The sequence below is a fragment of the Giraffa tippelskirchi genome, chromosome 6, assembly GCF_054371585.1.
Source record: "Giraffa tippelskirchi isolate mGirTip1 chromosome 6, T2T-mGirTip1v1.2.pri, whole genome shotgun sequence".
Taxonomy (NCBI): Eukaryota; Metazoa; Chordata; class Mammalia; order Artiodactyla; family Giraffidae; genus Giraffa; species Giraffa tippelskirchi.
Genome location: NC_137280.1, coordinates 99,310,568 through 99,329,262, shown reverse-complemented (window position 1 = coordinate 99,329,262; position 18,695 = coordinate 99,310,568). Strand labels below are relative to the sequence as shown.

Here is an 18,695-nt window from a genome sequence, read left to right as displayed (position 1 = left end):
GAAAGGATCTTACAAAGTGGAAATTTTGTTGATACAGGGTAAAACTAAAGTTGTGATTGAAAACAATGGTGCTTATGGAGAGTAGAATGTAGTAAGTTACCTCAGGACAAGAATTATTTCAGCATTAATTTATTTCTTAAGAACCCTCTTTCCATTGCACAATAGCCTGATTGTATTATACCAGCTAAGGAAAACAGTACATGAGTCTATGTACAATAGAATTATTTTAATTATAGCCATAGTATAAAGTAGGGGGCTGTACATAAGTTCCTATTTTTTGGTTTGTCCCAAATCATATTGATACTTTAATACTAAGATAATTTTAAAAGAAAAATGTGATTTATTGAAGGACTTCATCTAATTTCATTAGATAGTGCTACTCTTTTTAAATGAGTGAATGAGTTCTTAGAAAATGAAAATATTGGTATACGGATTCTTGTTTTAATGTTCAGGTTATTTTTTTGTTTCATGAATGTGAAAATCTTTGTGTAATTGTTACTGGTGTGTTGTATTCTTTGGGTATCAGTCCTAGTCTTGTTAGGTAGATGGTTTGGTCTTAAAGTAGCAGTTTTTAAAGCTAATGAAGGGTCCTATAAGAGTTGTATAATTCAAATGACTTTTCTGTTACCACAGAGTAGATGATTTCTTGGTTCGTTTTTATTCTTCTCAACCTTGTCCTGTTCTGTGTTGTGTTACTGCTTGCTCACCAGCTCCTGAAGTCTTCATCTCTTAGGTAGCTAATGTAGCCATTTCTGCTACTCCGCACGGTGCTACTTCCTGGATAGTACATATATTGCTGAAAACATTTCTTATGTGCTAAAGGAGACTAAAAAGCAATGTAGTTGATGTGGCTTTTTCTGCTGAAAAAATGATGCATTCATTGGCTAAAGTGAAGATTGGCAGTCAGTCCCTAAAAAACAGTTTTTCACTGAGTGATCATGTGTTTGTAAATGGATATGCAAGAACCTTTGCTTGTCAGAAGGTACTGTGAAATCTTGATAAATTCAAGATAAGTGTTTAGAATTATTCCATCTCGCTGTTTTAAAAATTGGTATTTTTAAAAAGTTCCATTTTACAGTGAATTTTTAAGCCTCCAATTTTTAACTTTGTGACTAATGACTTTGTTTTTGTAAAAATGGTACATATACACTGAGGAAGCTTAGAAATTGTTAAGTCACATTGTAATTGGCAGAACTAGTATTCAGTCTTGTCTGATAGTCAGTGAGCTTGGGAAAAGCTATAAAGTGGCACAAAGAATGTGGACTTTAGAATCAGGCACACCTCAGTTTGATTCATAACTTTGCCGTATGTTTGCTGTAATGGCAGGATCTTACCCTTGGTGATTTTTATGTTCTTTTTAGATTAAGTGAGGATAGTAGGTTTGTTAGAATTAAATGAAGTATATAGTACTTCTACTTTGGCCTGTAGAAGGTGTTAATAGTTTTTTCTTTTTACTGCTCGGTATTATTTGAAAGTATCTCTGCAAGGCACTTTGGACAATTACCTTAAAGGTGATTTGCATTCAGGAAAATATAAGTAATCAAGTGGACTCTCATTGTAGTGCCCCATCAGTCTGCCTATTTGAGGGGGAGAGTGATGATTGCAACTTTTTAAAAAAGTATTTTGACTTCAAGGAAAACTTTAAAGTTAAAGGCTGAAGTAGAACTCAGGATGAGTTAATTATTGCTGGCCAAAATGGTAAGAAAGTAACTGATTTCTCTGTTTAGTGAGAAATAAAAATATTTACGTGTAACAGTTGCGTACATAAAGATGTCTATATTAAAGGCCAACAACTAACCAGCTGACCCTTTGCAAAAGAAAAATATGACTGAAATAGGGAAGAAGTGTTCAACTTTAATAATAATCAATAGCCAGTCTCTTTTTTTTCAGACTTAAGATTTAAGAAATGATGCTTTTTCACCCCAGTACAGTGACATAGATACTAAATACTTTGCTAGAGAGAACATAAATCTGTAGAACCCTTTGTGAATACAGTTTGGCAAATATCGTATTTGCTAGTCGTATTTCTGCCTCTAAGAATAAACCCTCAGGAAGTAACCTTCCTTTAACGCCCCACCTTTTTTTTTTTTTTTTAGGGAGGATGTTAATGTCTTTTTTTGTAACAACTTTATTCAGATATTGTGATTTGTAATAAATATTTATTTGGTCTTAGTCCCTGTTTCTGGCACTGAGATCCTAAAACCATTGGGATTTCAAGAGTGAGGGAGCCGGTAAGGTGTCTTTTGTTATGTTAATGAATGACTTTGAAAGGCTTGTGAGGTTGGGGACTGGTTGCCAGGGAAACCGAACAAGTGATTAGAGGAGGGTTGGAACTTGCAGTCCTACACCCCTCTGATCTGGAGAGGAAGGGGGTTGGAGGTTGAATCACCAGTGCCATGATTCAGTCAGTCAATTTCCATGTAATGAAACTTCAATAAAAACCTGAAAAAATGGGATTCGAAGAACTTCTTGGCTGGTGAACACGTGGAGGTGCTGAGTGCGTGGAGTCCTCAGAACATGGAAACCCTGTGCCCCTTGCCCCATTACTTGCCCAGTGTATCACAGGACTGTTCTTGAATTATGCCTTTTTTTTTCTTAATAAGCTGGTAGTCTAGTAAGAGAAGTATTTCTCAGAATTTTGTGAATGGATCTAGCAAATTAATCAAACCTTCGAAGAGTTTCATGGGAAGCTCAGAAGCACAGTGGCAACCAGGATTTATAGTTTGCTTCTGATGGGCAGGGGAGCGGTCTTACAGAACTGAGCCCTTAACTTACAGGATGTGATGCTATTTGTAGGTAGATATTGTCAGAATTGAGGTGAATTGTATGACCCCCAGTTGGTGTTGGAGAATTGCTTGATGTTGGTGATTTCTTCACATCGCAATTGGTGTCAGAATTGTAATTTATAAATCATAATTCACCTTTTAAAAATATATATGTAGGTTCTGTGCATGCATCACCACTATCTAATTTTAGAATATTTTTATCACTTCTGAAAGAAGTTAGCAGTCATTCCCCATTCCTCCCAGCCCGTGACAACCACTAATCCGTTTTCTGTCTTTCTGGATTTACCTTGCATGGATATTTTATGTAAGTGAGTTCATACAGTTTGTGGGCTGTTGTGCTTGACTTTTTTCACTTAGCATAATGTTTCAAGGTTCATCTCTGTTGTACCATTTATCAGCCCTTCATTCTCTGATATGGGTGAATGTTACTCATTTGTGTGAATCTATACCACATTTTGTTAATTCATTCATCAGTTAATGGATATTTGGGTTGTTTCCCCATTTTGGCTATTATGAATAATAGTGCTATGAGTATTTACTTCAAACTTTGTGTGGATGTATGTTTTAATTTATCTTAGTTGTATACTTAGGAGTAGAATTGCTGGGTTATATTGTAACTTGATGTTTAACATTTTGAGGTACTAAACTTTTTCGAAGTGATTGTACCATTTGCATTTTTTATAACTGGCTTCTTTCATTTCATGTTTGTTTTTCATGTGTGAGTCCTCATCCCTTTTTGTAGCTGAATATTATTCCTTTGCGTGGATCAACCATGTTTCTTTTAACCTGAAAAAAGCTTTCAATCTAAAAATGTTCAATGATGCATTATTTATATTGAATAAAATTGAAGATTACTTAAATTTTTAGTAAAGAGAAGTGGTTAAGTTAGGTACACCTCATGTACTATCTATTTATTTTGGAGAGTTTCAAGGGGAAGCCGTTGTCAGTGCTACGATAGGTACAAGGTTGTACACGTACAACTGTTATTCAGTGTCTGTAGCTCTGGGGGAGAGTGATAACCAAATTTTAAAACATTTCTATATTTCCACCATATACAATAAAAAGTGTATTTCTATACCTTTCACAGCATGTATTTCTTTATCAGAGTAAAAGAAACATTAGAAAAAAATAACCATAGCTATAGCTTGTGTATGTTACTAATACAAATTTGTTGAGCCAAGAAAAGCAAGATCACTCAATGTTAGGAATGTTACTGTTCATCCAGTAATTATCATATTGTAGCATTTCAGACTACTGTTAAAAGAACTTTTGATTCTTCATAATTACTTCAAATTTTTAATTCATAACTGTAGTGTGGAATAACTCTTAATCCTTGTGAATTTTATTTCTAAAATGGGGAGGAGGAGGATAAATATAGGCTATACACTTATTTGTTTACTGGCCACACTACTCAGCGTACAGGAATCTTAGTTCCCCAACCAGGGATTGAATCCACGCCCCCTGCATTGGAAGCCTGGAGTCTTAACCGCTGGACTGCAGGGAAGTCCAGACAGTGCATTTAAAAAAAAAATTTATTGGAGTATAGTTGATTTACAATGTTGTGTTAGTTTCTGCTGTACCAGAGTGAATCAGTTTACACACACACACTCACTCTCTTGTAAACAGTCTTTTACACACACACACACACACACACACACACACTCACTCACTCACTCACTCACTCACTCACTCACTCACTCTCTTGTAAACAGTCTTTTCCCCACCTGTGTCATTAGGGAATATTGAGGAGAGTTCCTTGTGCTATGCAGTAGATCCTTACTAGTTATCCATTTTATATATAGTAGTGTGTATATGTCAGTCCCAGTCTCCCAATTTATCCCTCCCACTGCCGTTTCCCTCTTGGTAACCAAATAACAAATACAAAAAACAAACAAAATACAAGCGTGTTTTTGACAACTGTGACTGTTTCTATTGATACTTTGTAAATAAGTTCATTTGTACCATTTTTTCAGCTTCCACACCCATGGTATTTGTCTTCCTCTGACTGACTTCTCTGAGTTTGACAGTCTCTAGGTCCATTCATGCTGTTGCAAATGGCATTATTTTGTTCTTTTTTTATGGCTGAGTGATATTCCACTGTATAAATGTACTCCATCTTTATTTGTTCCTCTGTGAAAGAATTTAGCTTGCATCCATATCCTGGCTATTGTAAATAGTGCTGCAGTGAACATCGGGGTGCATGTATCATTTTGAAGTTATGTTTTCTCTGGATATATGCCCAAGAGTGGGATTACATACAGTTCTATTTTAGTGTTCTTTGTTTTTTACTTTTTGCTCTTCTCCGTAGCAGTTGTACCAATTTACATTATCGTCACACCTTCTCCAGCATATTTTATTTGTAGATTTTTTGATGGCCATTCTGATTGATACGAAATTATACTTTCATGTGCTTTTGATTTGCATTTCTTTCATAATTAGTGCTGTTGAACATCTTTTCATACGCTTTTTGGCCATCTGTATGTCTTTGGAGAAATGTCTGTTTAATCTTCCACCCACTTTTTGATTGCACTGTTTTTTGTTTTTGTTTTTTAATACTGAGCTGTGTGAGCTGTTTGTATACTTTGGAGATTAATCCCTTGTTAATTCCTCCCATTTTCACCCATCCTCTGGGTTGTCTTTTCGTTTTATTTATGGTTTCCTTTGCTATGCAAAGGCTTTTAAGTTCAATTAGGTCCTATTTTTTTGTTTTGTTTTGTTTTTGTTTTCATTTCTCTTGGAGGTAGATCAAAAGAGATCTTGCTGCAATTTATGTCAAATAGTGTTCTGCCTTTGTTTCCCTCTAAGAGTTTTGTAGTATCCAACTTTACATTTCAGTCTTTGGTCCATTTTGAGTTTATTTTTGTGTATGGTGTTAGACACGCTAGTAAAGTAATGCTCAAAATTCTCCAAGCCAGGCTTCAGCAATACGTGAACCGTGAACTTCCAGATGTTCAAGCTGGTTTTAGAAAAGGCAGAGGAGCCAGGGATCAAATTGTCAACATCCGCTGAGTCATTGAAAAAGCAAGAGAGTTCCAGAAAAACATCTATTTCTGCTTTATTGACTATGCCAAAGCCTTTGACTGTGTGGATCACAGTAAACTGTGGAAAATTATGAAAGAGATGGGACTACCAGACCACCTGACCTGCCTCTTGAGAAAACTGTATGCAGGTCAGGAAGCAACAGTTAGAACTGGAACAATAGACTGGTTCCAAATAGGAAAAGCAGTACGTCAAGGCTGTATATTGTCACCCTGCTTATTTGACTTATATGCAGAGTACATCATGAGAAACGCCGGGCTGGAGGAAGCACAAGCTGGAATCAAGATTGCCGGGAGAAATATCAATAACCTCAGATATTCAGATGACACCACCCTTATGGCAGAAAGTGAAGAGGAAATAAAAACCCTCTTGATGAAAGTGAGAGGAGAGTGAAAAAGTTGGCTTAAAGCTCAACGTTCAGAAAACTAAGATCATGGCATCTGGTCCCATCACTTCATGGAAAATGGATGGGGAAACAGTGGAAATAGTGTCAGACTTTATTTTTGGGGGCTCCAAAATCACTGCAGATGGTGATTGCAGCCATGAAATTAAAAGACACCTACTCCTTGGAAGGAAAGTTATGACCAACCTAGGCAGCATATTAAAAAGCAGAGACGTTACTTTGGCAACAAAGGCCGTCTAGTCAAGGCTATGATTTTTCCAGTGGTCATGTATGGATGTGAGAGTTGGACTATAAAGAAAGCTGAGCACCGAAGAATTGATGCTTTTGAACTATGGTGTTGGAGAAGACTCTTGAGAGTCCCTTGGACTGCAAGGAGATCCAACCAGTCCATCCTAAAGAAGATCAATCCTGAGTGTTCATTGGAAGGACTGATGTTGAAGCTGAAACTCCAATACTTTGGCCACATCATGCGAAGAGCTGACTCATTGGAAAAGACCCTGATACTGGGAAGGATTGGGGGCAGGAGGAGAAGGGGACAACAGAGGATGAGATGGCTGGATGGCTTCACTGACTTGTTGGACATGAGTTTGGGTAAACTCCAGGAGTTAGTGATGGACAGGGAGGCCTGGCGTGCTGCGATTCACGGGGTCGCAAAGAGTGGGAGACGACTGAGCGACTGAACTGAACTGAACTGATGGTGTTAGCGAGTGGTGTTAGCGAGTATTCTGATTTTATTCTTTCACGTGTAGCTGTCCAGTTTTCCTAACACTACCTATTGAAGAGATTGTCTTTTCTGCATTGTATATTCTTACTTCCTTTAACCATAGGTGCATACATTTATCTCTGAACTTTCTATCCTTTTCCGTTGATTTGTATTTCTGTTTTTGTGCCAGTACCACACTGTCTTGATTACTGTAGTATATACTGTATAGTCTCAAGTCAGGGAACCTGACTCTCCAGCTCCGTTTTTTTTTTTTTTTCTCCTCAAGATTGCTTTGCCTATTCATGGCCGTTTGTGTTTCCATACAAATTATAAAATTTTTAATTCTAATTCTGTGAAAAATTAGGCAGTGCATGTTTTGATCTTGAAATACCATATGTATCAGAGTTCGTTGCAAAAAACAAATACTACTTGCCGAAAACCTTGACCTTGTGAGGTCTGCTTACTCATTTTCATGGAAAATGTTGCTATAAAACTTGTTAGTCCTCGTTGTCAAACCAGCCAAAGTGGATATGTTTTCTTGTCAGAAATATCTACTTTTTCAATTCTAATAGAAATGGCAGTTTCTGCATTGAACAGCCACTGGATAACTACTTTCACTTGTGAATTCTAACACTGATTGATTAGGTAAGGAGTCTTGCCGTTGATTGATTGATCAGGTAAGGAGTTTTTTACTGTGAATCTCTTTCAGTATTTCTTGCTTTGCTTATATGAGACTCTTCCTTATCCTCCCAGTTAACCCTTTGGTGCCCTGGCAATTTCTTGGAGGCAAAATTCCTTACTAAGCTTTCTGACAAGTAAGAAGTATGACTGTCTTTTATAACGTGGGAGAGCTACTGTGAAAGGGAAGGTGGTAAGAGAATGAATGATGCACATCATTTTTAGAAAAGGGTACAGGAGGGAGTTGGAGATCTAGAGATTGATTTCCTTAAAGCTGTCCAGGCCTGTGTACCTCCTGGAAAGTATCACGCCTTGCACTAGGTTGCAGACCCTTGAGTTAGCGGAACAGCGTTATCTTCTGCTTTAATTGGTGTTGTGTGTTTATCCTTCTGAGTAAATTATCTCATTTACTTTTAAATTTTGCCTTGAAAGCTTTGACAAATTTATAATTGACCTTTATGATGAGATAGGATAGTTTTTACAGTAGCTCATGGAGCAGTGAACATAGTAATCAGAACCTCACAGAAGAGATTGCTAAGATAGAAAAATGAGAAGAAGAAAAAAGGAACCTGGATCTCTACCTCACACTGGACAGCAGGATGAATTTTTGATTTTCCAGAGATGAGTATGAAAAAAGAAAACCTTAAACATATTAGAAGGAAGCAGGTATCAGCATAAAAACTTTTGGGTGTTGGGAAAGCCTTCATAAGCAGTCCAGTCAGTACACTGCTTTTTCTCATCAAAAGTCTCCAAGTTATTGTTATAGGGCCATAATTGTTTTTAAAAATACGTGAATTATTTTTCAGAATACATGTAAGATTAAGATTGTTGTTTACATCTAAGTTACCTTGCAGTTTCTTATATCATGTTTTCCCTTCTGCTCTTAAGCATAAAGAACTTTTCAAAGTGCTGCTATTGTAATAAACATGACCCAATACCCATGAACCTTCCTAATGATTGCTTTGCTAGATTTAGGGGTTATTTGGCTCTTGGTTGCAGACATGGTTGGTTGTATTTGTGCAGAAATGGGTGGAATTAAAGTTGTTAGGAAACCAGTCTGCTGCATTCTCTTGGAATAAACTATTGGTTGCCGGTCTTCTTTCAAATTTACTACTTCTTTGTAGTAAGTAATAATAATATATATACTTATAAAGTTGTATATTGAACACTTGAACCTTTAGAGAGATTTTTATAGTACAAGCAGCAGACTTGTCAGATTTTAATCTAAAAATGGCTAAGAATCTATTTTCCGTTTGTTATTATTTTTCTTTGAAGTCCCCCCCCCCCCAACTTTCGATCCTCAACGAACAATTTGTCAATTTGTCATTCTTTTAGGCCCTTGTGTGCTTCTCTGCAAGACAGTGATGCGGTGTATCACATCTTCATTCCTTATTAAGGCAATTGGGACAAATTAAATATGTCCTGACTTTCTCAAGATAAGTTGAGATTTCAGCCCCCTCTGCATTTACCAGAAATAATACCATACTGAGTCACTTTCTGAAAAAGCACAGCTGGTAGAAGAAATTGCATGTTAATGATATTGTCAGTGTAGGAGGGTCACTACATATAGTGAAGCAGACTCAATTAAGTACCTGTTATTTGGGTTAATATTCTGAAGGAGCAGAAAAACATTATCCTTGGTCAAATAGGCTCAGTTAAGTTCACAGGGTATATCAAGTCTGAATCAAACTAAAATGTAACAATTTCACTTGACACTATGGAAAATTAATACAAGATAAACAGGACAAGTTACTGATCAGTTTGGGAACTGTGACTTATTTTGCCTTGAAGGGAAGATGTACTTTTTAGTTATGTAGTGTTTTCTTTTTTTTTTTTTTTTTGATCTGTGTGCTCCCAAAGTGAGCACTGTGTTTTTCTTATGTGGGCTTAAATAAAAACATTCAGTTATTCAATAAACACTTAACTGCTTTAGCTATGTGCCAGTCCCTCAGGTATTAGGTGTTCGGCTGCAAACTAAAATAAAAATATGTCTCTTCATAAGACCCTACATTGTGGTTGGTAATGAAAATAAGTGAGTTGTATTTAATACATACATTATATATAATGCATTTATAATGCCAAACAAAAATTAAAGCACTGTGAGGAAAAAGGAAAGCATGGGAGCAAGATGGGGAGGGCCGGGCTAGGGAATAGGGAATGCCATTTAAAAAAGGATGGCAAAGAAAGGACTCAGTGGAAAAATAATAAATAAAGAGATAGCCATTACAGCATCATTTGTGATTACTGTTGGAAATACTGGCAGCAATCTAGATATCCGTCTCTATGAGATTGGTTAAATGTGTTATGTATCTATATAGTGGAATACTGCACAGCAAATAATTTAAGTCCTACATATTCAGAATGATCTCCAGATTCATGAAGCAATAAAAACAAGGTGCAGAATGATACACAGAATATTGTTACCATGATGTCTGTCAGGTTCATGATATGTTTTTCTAAATGAATGGAATCTCAGAGGAAAGATACATAACCTATTAATGGTCATCTTTGGAATGAAGGGTGTTTTGTGGGCAGGAGAATGAGGGTGTAAATATTCCATTTTACTATGTATTTGTACTGTCTAGTCAAAATAAGTGATTAAGATATAAAGTACGTACGTGGAAAGCTGTCCAAATAGAAGACGATGGAAAAACAACACACATTTGTAAAACCAAGTGGCCTGGATAGACATCTTTCCTAGATGGTGAGTAAATGGGATAGTTAATAGAAATGTGCATTCACTTCTGTGATGAGCTGGAGACCTTGTTGACGGTGACTGTTCAAAAGGAAGGCCAAGTCCTGTTTTAGTTGGGTAATGAGTTACAGTGATTATGACTGTAACATTGAGATTTCTCTTGACTTTTTAAACTCTTCTAATCAAATGGAAGCTATATTTATTTCCTGGAGTTTCCACAGTGAGGCACCACAGAAACTTGTTCTCTCACCCTTGTGGAGGCTGGAGGGCAAAAATGAGTGCGTCAGCTGGGCCATGTTTCTCCTGAAACCCGTAGGAGAACCCTTCCTTGCCTTGCCCTAGCCTCTGGTGGGTTGCTGGCAATCTTTGGTGTTCCCCAGGCTTGCAGTTGCATAATTCACCCTCTGATGTCAGTGTGTGGTTTTTCTGTTAGTGTGTCTTGTTTTCTTCACAAGGCCAGCTTCTCATAATGACACTGATCATACTGGATTTAGGGGCTCACCCTACTCCAGTATGACATCATAACAACCCTGTTTCCAAATAAGGTCACATTCGGAGGTACTTGGGGTTAGGACCCCAACATATTTGAGGTGGGGGGGAGTGGGCTTAGAGAGAGAATGGGGCAAACTTCAACCCATAGCAGATGGCAGTCTTTCCCACTGTAGGTTGCTTCCATGTTACAGCCTTTCTTATATGCAGAAGTGTTTGGAAAGTTATATAGAAAGATCATGTTTACAGTTTATTTTACTCTTACTTACTCTTATTTTACTCTTCTCATGGAGAGAAAAAAGGCTTAAGAGTGCATTTATTGAAGCTGATGTTTTAATGAAAATAAAATTGTTTTCCTATGTGTTAAAAGGAGAGTATGGAGATTATAAATAGTAATGAGTTAAACATCACAGTGAGTTACTAATTTAGACATTTTATGTGCTTTTTTTAAAAAGTCATACCATGAGGATAAATACCTTATATTCTTATTTGGCGTTTTTATTCTCACTTATGCAAAAATAGCTTCCTTTTCAGAAAGGACAAGTTTCCCCCCACCCCACTCTGTTCTTAGTAGTTTTTCTTGTACCCATAGCCATTACACTTCTGTGAAACATTAGGAGACCTTTAACATTCTCCCTTGCCTTTCCCTCTTTCCCATGTATATATCAGAAACCAAATATTTGTTAACCTCCAGAATCTTTTTAAAAGTTACTATGTCCCAAATAAGCCTTTTTTGATGCCATTTTACCCTTGGAGGAACGTGTTGTGTATAAACAAATTGACAAGTTGGCATTTAGGTGTCTCTGTTTTTTTTTTTCACAGAGTCTAAAGAGAAAGGAGACTCTGTTTCATTGTAATTGAAAATGTCTCATTTTTTTCCTTTAAAAAGTTCATTAATATAGAAAAACAATGTATTTAGTTATTTTTATGATTAATAATTCCTAATGGCAACCCACTCCAGTACTCTTGCCTGGAAAATCCCATGGACGGAGGAGCCTGGTAGGCTGCAGTCCATGGGGTCGCCAAGAGTCGGACACGACTTCACTTTCACTTTTCACTTTCTTGCATTGGAGAAGGAAATGGCAACCCACTACAGTGTTCTTGCCTGGAGAATCCCAGGGACGGCGGACCCTGGTGGGCTGCTGTCTATGGGGTTGCACAGAGTCGGACACGACTGAAGCGACGCAGCAGCAGCAGCTGATTTTCTTTTATGAAACAGGCAGTTAAATCTCACATCTTAGAAAGTTATTCTTATTTGGGCGGGCTAAGTAATGTACTTTAATTCAGTTGCTACCTAGTCATGTTTTACATAGTTTATGAATTTAGGTGTCTTAAAATCTTGAGGATTCGTTTGGTCTTTAGATATTGTCTAGTCTGACATTGTTTCAAATGTAGGAATATTTTTAGTGTCCCTGATCTGTAAAACTTCTAGTGACTGAATTCACTACTTTTCTAGACAACCCAGTATCTTTTGGAGGCCTCTCTGAAACTTGTACGTTAATGGCTCTTGATCCGTCTTCTTTGACAATCAACCCACAGTAAGTCTTTTTTTCTCTTTTCACATGCTATATGCTAAGACCCACGATTATTTGAAGGCTGTCGTATCTTTCCCTGTGCTTTTTCCTAGGCTAACTCTCTTGTGTGACATAATTTTCAGACTCTTCGCCACCCTGCTTTCTCTTCTCTGGATGCATTCTAGTTTATTAATGTCTCTGAAGATGTGGCACCCAAAACAGGATGGCATATTCCTGAACTTCTATATCTGAAATTCTGGGCCTAAGTAATACCTCCCTCCCTGGTTTGTAGGTACAGCCAGAATTGATAAACTCTGCAGTGTAATTGCCCACATGGTACATGGGAAGAGTGCCCATCATAGGTTTGGAGGGTTGGAGAAGGCTTCCTAAAGGAAGTGATGGCCATGTCAAGTTCGGAAGAGTATGTCCTGCGGAGGTGGTCAGCAAGTATGATGCTCCAGAAGCGAACGAGCGAGAGAGTGAGCCTAGTGTTTTTGAGAAGCAAAAAGAAATTGAGAGTGGTTGAATGCACAGTTATGAACTGAAGAGGCAGTAAATGAGGTTGAAGGCAAAAATGGGGACCAAATCATAAAGGCCCTTGGAAATCATATTAAGGAACTGAACTGTTAATGATAATGGTGAGTCATTAAAGGGCATATTAAAGGTAGGAAAAAAAACACAATGAGACATTGATTTTAGAAGGATCGTTCTAGCTGAAATGGACGGAGAAGGCAATGGCAACCCACTCGAGTACTCTTGCCTGGAAAATCCCATGGACGGAGGAGCCTGGTAGGCTGCAGTCCATGGGATTGCGGAAAGTCAGACACGACTGAGCGACTTCACTTTCACTTTTCACTTTCATGCATTGGAGAAGGAAATGGCAACCCATTCCAGTGTTCTTGCCTGGAGAATCCCGGGGACCGAGGCGCCTGATGGGCTGCCGTCTATGGGGTCGCACAGAGTTGGACACGACTGAAGTGACTTAGCAGCAGCAGCAGCTGAAATGGGAATGAAATGGAGAGACTGAGACAGGCAACCAGGAGATCAGTCAGCAATTATTATGGAACTTTTTAGACATAGTGGTGGTGCCCACACCTTGGCTAGTGGCTTTGGGGTTGAGAAGAAATAGGTTAGAAAAATAGTTGAGAGAATTTGGTTACTTGGCTGTGGAGGGAGAGAATGAAGGGCAGGAGGCAAGGATAATAAATACCCTTGTTTTTGGTGTGGGAAACTGGGTGGATGAGGGAGCTGAATGGGAATGGAGTAGAGGACTGGCGGGGAGGAAGCAGAGTTCAGTGAAGCTAGAGGCAGAAGTGAAGTGCTGTACACATTTGGGTATGTGAGGCTGCAGAGCTTTGGGCTGGAGATAGGACTTGCATCAGTATCCAAATAGTAGTTGAAGTCAGGAGTGACTGAAATAACCAGGGGAGCGTTTGTAGCACGAAAGAGGAAGGGCCCTGGAGCCCCAGAGCCCTCAAGAACTGTTGTCTAGTATTTGAGCTGCAGCCTTTGGTGTCTTTGGATTATTTGGGAACCTGCAAAGAAGGAGGAAATCCAGACTTACGACATACTTATTTAGTAGAAACCCACCTAAATTTTTTGACTTTTGGAAAGAAAATGGTCCTCAAATGATCTTCCCTACTCACCTGTCACAGTAACTGGAATTCAGGTTATTAAACATTTTCTACTTTGGATTAAGGTATCATCTCTCTAGGAGTTAAAATGCAGATATCCCTAAAGAGCGCTAGTTTTAATACTTTGGTGATGTTTTTAGGTTCCTAGGTATTACTATTTTTTTTAATTAAATTTTTTTTTTTTGACCATACAGCTTGGCATGTGGGTTCTTAACTTCCCTGACCAGGGATTGAACTGCCACCCCTGCAGTGGAAGCACAGAGTATTAACCACTGGATTGCCAGGGAAATCCCGGGTCTCTAAATTTGAATCTGGAATTCAGATTAGAAGAACAGATAGGAATTTCAAAAAGATTGGTTTTGGGAAATGTGTCCTTGCTGAGGAGTATGAGACCAGAGAGGGAGCGGGACTTGAGGCACTGAGGTCACCAGTCACTTGGATAAGGAGACCAGAGCCAGAGAGAGAGAGAGAGAGTGTGTGTGTGTAAAGTGGATGGTGCTTTGAATACCAAAGAGCAGAGTGTGGTGTGTGTGTGTGTGTTTGTGTGTAAAGTGGGTGGTTCTTTGAATAGCAAAGAGCTAATGCCCCTAAAAGGGGAATAAGGGCACATTAAGAGGATGAAGATCTAGACAGAAGGAAAATCTTGAAAGTATTTTAGTTACATATTAGGGTGACCATATAATTTATCATCTAAACTGGGACATACTGAGATAGTTTATCCTCTTAAACTGGGACATAATGCGATAGAAAGAGGAGTGGCTTTTAATAATTACTTTGTGAAAACCTGTGTAAACTGGGACAATCTAAGCAAATAAGGACTGGATGAACAGTTAGTAATGCTCTAGTTGTAATGTGCTTATACATGGTATACATATTATATATATGGACCTGTATACAATAATAGCATAATGAAATAGTATCAGTTTGTAGCTACCATGTGCCAAGCGTGTAAACACTTGATACCTGTTATTTCATTCTTACAAGAATTCTCTGAAGTGGCATTGTCCTCATTTATAGCTGATGAAACTTTCTCAAGAAAGTAAAATATTTTGCCTGCAGTTCTCTATGGCAGTCAAAATCGGAAATAATGAAATGGCTTAATACTAACCATAAACAAAATACAGGTAAACTCTTATTAAACACTACATCATACTGCAGTTGCTGCGAATCTGTATATGTATTCAAAAATGTCCTGTGACTTGCTAGGAAAATTACTCTTGTAATGTTGTATCATGTGTTAAACCCCATTCCCCTCTGATGTCCACATTCCTGAGGGCTTACTTTGTGCCAGACCGTGTTTCAGGCATTTTACATGTATTAACCTAATTGAGACTGCAAAATTGCCTTATGAATTATACCCTGTTTTACAGTTTAGCAAAGTGAGGCATGGTGAATAACTTGCCTAAAGTCAACACATCTAATAAGTGGCAAAGCCAGAATTCAAACTTTGACAGTTTGACTCCAGGATCTATTTTCTTGCTTATTGAAGTGTAGTTGATTTACAATGTTACGTTAATTTCTGCTGTACATCAAAGTGGTTCAGTTACACATATATACTTTTTCATATTCTTTTCCATTATGACTTACACAGGGCATTGAATATAGTTCCATGTGCTGTACAGTAGGACCTTACTGTTTATTCATTCTATATATAATAGTTGGTGTCTGCTGATCCGAACTCTCAGTCCTCCCCTCTCCCATCCCTCCTCCCCCTTGGCAACCACTAGTCTGTTCTCTGTAACTGTGAGTCTCTTTGTTTCTTAGATACGTTCACTTGTGTTGTATTTTAGATTCCACATGTAAGTGATATCATATGGTATTTGTGTTTTTCTTTCTGACTTACTTTGCTTAGTGTGATAATCTCTGGGTCCATCCATGTTGCTGCATATGACATTTTGTTCATTTTTATGGCTAAGTAATATTCCATTGTATATACATACCACATCATCTTTATCCATTCACCTGTCAGTGGACATTGGGTTGTTTCAGTGTCTTGGCTGTTGTGAGTAGTGCTGGTGTGAACATAGGGGTCTGGATATATGCTCAAGAATGGGATTGCTGGATCATATGGTAGTTCTGTTTTTAATTTTTCAAGGAACCTCTGTACTGTTTTTCATAGTGACTGCACCAATTTACATTTCTACCAACAGTGTAGTAAGGTTCCCTTTTCTCCACACCCTTTCCAACATCTTTTATTGGTAGAGTTTTTAATGATGGCCATTCTGACTGGTGCAAAGTGATACCCCATTGTAATTTTGGTTTGCATTTCTCTAATAATTAGCAATGTTGAGCATCTTTTCATGTGCCTATTGGCCATCTGTATGTCTTTGGAGAAATGTCTTTTTAGATCTGTCCTTTTTTTATTGAGTTGTTTGTTTTTTGTTGTTGTCGAGTTGTATGAGCTGTTTATATATTTTGGAAATTAAGCCCTCAACGGTCACATCATTTGCAAATATTTTCTCCCAGTTTGTAGATTGTCTTTTTGTTTTGTTTGTACTATGCAAAAGCTTATAAGCTTGACTAGGTCCCGCTTATTTAGTTTGCTTTTATTTCTATTGCCTTGGGAGACTGACCTAAGAGAATATCGGTATGATTTCTGTCAGAGAATGTTTTGCCTCTCTTCTCTTCTAGAAGTTTTTGGTGTCTTGTATTTAAGTTTTTAAGTCATTTTGAGTTTTTTTTTATGTTCAGTGTGAGGATATGTTCTAACTTAATTGACTTACATGCATGAGATATTATACTTTTGAAAGAGTTATTTTCTGAAGAGAGAAAAGATTGTGGCCGTAATTTTCTTTCTTTCAAAAAATTTTTTAAAGTTTTATATTGGAGTGTAGTTGATTAACAATGTTGTGTTAGTTTCAGGTGTACATGTGGCCATGATTTTCAAACTTAATGCATTAAAAGAGTTCTATTTTTCATATTAATCAGTCTTGCTACCAATTACTAACTTGCAATGAATTACTTTATCTTAAAATGAATTACATATATTGAAAGTATGCCATTTGGTTAATTTATATACACACACACACACACACACACCCCTATCAAACTATCACCACACTCAATGTAGTAAAAATATATCCAGCAAAAGTTTCTTTTCAGCTGTTTGTAGTCCTTTCCTCTTCTCTTGGCCACATACCCTGCCTGTTCCTAGGCAGTCAGCTGAACTGCTTTCTATCCCTTGTGGTTCTAGAATTTTATATAAATGAATTCTATACTGTATACTCGATATGGCTTCTCAGCATAATAATTTTGAGATCCATTCATGTCAATGAATGTGTAATATTTTTTATTGCAAGTAGTATTACATTGAATGACTTTATATTTTGTTTATTTACTCATCTGTTGGTGGAAAGATGAGTTTCTAGTTTTTGGCTCTTAAAAATAAAGCTGCTTTGTGGACATTCACTTTAATTTTTCTTAGATAAATACCTAGGAATGTAATGGCTGGGATATGGAGTAAGTGAACAAATGTTCTATAGAAAAGAATTGATTTTTGAGTATTGATTTTGTATCCTGTAACCTTCCTAAACTCATTCCATTAGCTCTGGTCATCTTTCTGATTTCTTAATTATTCAAATTAAGCATAATGACCCAGTTCATTATCAGCTTAGCTTTGAAGAAATGTATAAGCTTATAAAATGCACTGTGTCACTTTGATATGTAGCATCCCCAGTATTTTCTTTTTATGAAATACTCAATATTCCTTACAATATGGGACCTTGAAATTTCAAGCTATCATTATTTAAATAGTTGAATTTATAGGCAGTTTCAAGAAGGTAATTGATTCTGAGGGAGGAATTGCTGTTTGTTTTTATGGTTTTTATGAGACTCTTAGAATCTGTTCAAATTATATGTCTAGAGAATCAACCACTTTGATGATTTTGGGAGGATGAAGGAGAGTATACGATAAAGACTTTGAGGTTTGAGTCTGGAACCGAAACTGCAAAGATTCCAGTCCAGTTTACTGAAATGAGAAAGACTGTCAGAAAGCAGTGGATTTGGGATTACTAATTCAGCCTGGACATGTTGGATTTTAGACCTGTTGTTTGTTGACTGTTTTAAGTGCTTATATGTTTATTCGGAGGACTATAAATGAAGAAATATATATTTTAGGTTAAAAATAGACCTGAGACCCATCACAAGCACGGAAATCGAAACTGTAATCAGAAATCTTCCAGCAAACAAAAGCCCAGGACCAGACGGCTTCACAGCGGAATTCTACCAAAAATTTAGAGAAGAGCTAACACCTATCCTACTCAAACTCTTCCAGAAAATTGCAGAAGATGGTAAACTTCCAAACTCATTCTATGAGGCCACCATCACCCTAATTCCAAAACCGGACAAAGATGTCACAAAAAAGGAAAACTACAGGCCAATATCACTGATGAACATAGATGCAAAAATCCTTAATAAAATTCTAGCAAACAGAATCCAACATCATATTAAAAAGATCATACATCATGACCAAGTGGGCTTTATCCCAGGAATGCAAGGTTTTTTTAACATCCGCAAATCAATGTAATACACCACATTAACAAATTGAAAGAAAAAAACCATATGGTTATCTCAATAGATGCAGAAAAAGCCTTTGACAAAATTCAGCATCCATTTATGATTAAAACCCTCCAGAAAGCAGGAATAGAAGGAACATATCTCAACATAATAAAAGCTATATATGACAAACCCACAGCAAACATTATCCTCAATGGTGAAAAATTGAAAGCATTTCCCCTAAAGTCAGGAACAAGGCA

The 18,695-nt window shown here is 37.3% G+C and overlaps 1 protein-coding gene across 14 annotated transcripts in view; it reads left to right on the top strand.

The window, feature by feature from the left end:
* The window catches only part of CDC42SE2 (CDC42 small effector 2), a 112,085-nt gene that overhangs the window by 12,907 nt on the left and 80,483 nt on the right, over nucleotides 1–18,695 (top strand). For 4 of the 14 annotated variants that reach the window (XM_081500271.1, XM_081500277.1, XM_081500265.1 and 1 more), the window contains exon 2: nucleotides 12,250–12,331. The exons of the other annotated variants lie outside the window; for them this stretch is intronic. The gene's annotated coding sequence lies outside the window, so the exon portion shown is untranslated. The remainder of the gene's footprint in view (nucleotides 1–12,249; nucleotides 12,332–18,695) is intronic. 14 annotated transcript variants of the gene reach the window in all.